We start from the raw sequence: 2,500 nt of genomic DNA on the forward strand, positions 1-2,500 counted from the left end.
AAGCGAAGGGGGTCTTGCGAACGTTGCTGCGTGTCAGATGATTTGCCACGGAGACGAGGATCGAGACCCACCGTACTACCGAGGAGCAGCGCACGATACACGGAGAGTCAAGGGCGAGGCACCTGCAACTGAACCGAGATCACGCGCAAATATCTAACCACACGAGCAGCGTTCATGCGTCGTAGTATCCCCGAGGAGAAACCCGCCCGCATTCCGGATTACCGACACCCGGCGCACCGCGCCAGTCCCACCGAGAGCTGCCGTACAACACGAGCCGTTGCACTGCAGGCGGGACTGGCCTCCTTCACAATATCTGCCAACCCCGCCAATACGTTGGATAGTTAGCCTGTCACGCGGCCGACCCTCGCGTTCTAAAAAGTTAATATTTCTAAACCTATTCGGCCGATTCTCACGAAATTTTGCATGTATCTTCGTTATACTTTGTATTTTCCTCAGATATAATCAGCTTCGCGATAGACCCATTATATCTGGAGTTATGGCTTGGAAAAGAGGAAAAACCGTCTTTTTTCACACGAAACGAGACAATAAAAACGTTATATTTCCTACGGTATGGGACCGAACCCAATGAAACCTCACACACGGGTGCATCTCGTCTGTGTACCACTTTTGACAACCATTTACCATCATTTTGATACTCCTCTATGAAGCAGTACTCCATCTTTCAATAAAAATTATTCACTCCCAAGGCATCACACACATTAATACGACACATATGTGTAAATATGCAACCGATACGTGATATACCCTCCAGTTACACATACAACCTGCATTACTGCAGCTCTTCCAACATACATCTCACATGAAAACACCATCAGAGGGTCCACAGCAACCCGTACATGTATCCTCCTATCAAGGATTTTCGGTCTCTGGCCACATTCTGGAGTAGTAATACTGTTTGGGCGATGAACAGTGGTGACAACTACATAAATGCCAGTACCGACTGTTCGGCTGTACAAGTAACAGTCAAGAATACACATGATAAATGTTTCTGACAGTTAAAAATACCGCTCCTTCACACAATAATATAAACATAAGAGCACGCATTCGCCTTCTTATGTCTACATCGTATCACACATACATACATACATGAAATCTTTTCATATGTGACCTGTCTAGAGTTAGTATCGGGTATCTTATTCAAAAGGCTTACATGAAACATCCAGACTGATGTGGTCATATAGTCCGAAAGAGTTTCTTGTGGTAACAATTACACTGAGCTGAAATCACTTTAACCAGAGTTCACTGTACGTTTATAGGCCCCCTAAGCAGTCCATTAAGCACATAACTTCAATGGTTGTGTGCAAAGCAGCGAACGAGAGGTTAAAAACATATAAAACAGAAACAAAATACATCTTGAGTAAACAATGCAAACTTTCACCTCATAAAAGGTACGACAAATTCAACATACACATTTTCCAAATAAGCAATGAACTACATCAAATATATTTTCTCGTAGCTCCTTTCGGCATAGGAGCAACATAAATAGAAGAAATAACTCACATCTGTCTTCTGCCACATCCCAACGTGTTCCTCCCAACATGGAGGCATTGTGACTGACAAGATCCATGTGCTTCCGATCATGTGATCAGATTGCCAGGATGTGAATTCTTATCCATTCGCAAAAGTTTATACGGCAACCTGGCTTCGAACCTGCAACCTGTCTGTTTGAATATAACTAATTCCAGTGAATAAACCTTCGCACCACACGCACTTACACAGATATGTTGACAATTTTCAAATTAAAAAACAATTACTTTAAATAACGGTCAAAGCAAAAAGTTTGTGTTCTCCACTTACATAGTTACATGTCATATCTTTTATTAGACAGAAGTAACCGACATAAACTCAACAACGAACCCAATTCAAATAGCTCCTCATATGTATACATATTGTCGCTATTGTCATATATCACAGAGAGAGTGAGTGAGTGAGTGAGTGAGTGAGTGAGTGAGTGATAAAAAAGACACGGACAGAGGCTAAGACACAGACAGAATGAGTGTTAATAGGTTGTTCTTATCAAGTACACCTATACTGATAAATGATAAAGCAACACAGCTGTCACAGTAACGATATGTATTACATCCATCACTCCCATACTTCACTTGTACACCACCTAAACAGGCATTCAGTATTGTTGAGTGCATGAAACTGCACTAACAACAACAAGACTTTTTCTTTTTTAAACAACTTCAACAGGCACTTTTTCTTACCTGCCCCACATGGTGCACTCACATCCATACCATAAGACAGCATACCGGTTACAAATGTATGCGCACGATATCACGCAATTCTAAAGGTAAAGGTAATTGTAACTCTAACAACTATCCTAACCCACCTACCTTCCTATAGCTCCAACCTCTAGTAACTAAACTCTAGCTCCACTTCTACGTGCTACATTTACTTCATGTTTCATTCTTCCAAGCTGTAAACTTCACGTTTTTCAGCTCTTGGAATTAAAGACAATATTTCTACCGTTCAT

This window comes from Haliotis asinina, unplaced genomic scaffold (assembly GCF_037392515.1).
Source record: "Haliotis asinina isolate JCU_RB_2024 unplaced genomic scaffold, JCU_Hal_asi_v2 scaffold_170, whole genome shotgun sequence".
Taxonomy (NCBI): Eukaryota; Metazoa; Mollusca; class Gastropoda; order Lepetellida; family Haliotidae; genus Haliotis; species Haliotis asinina.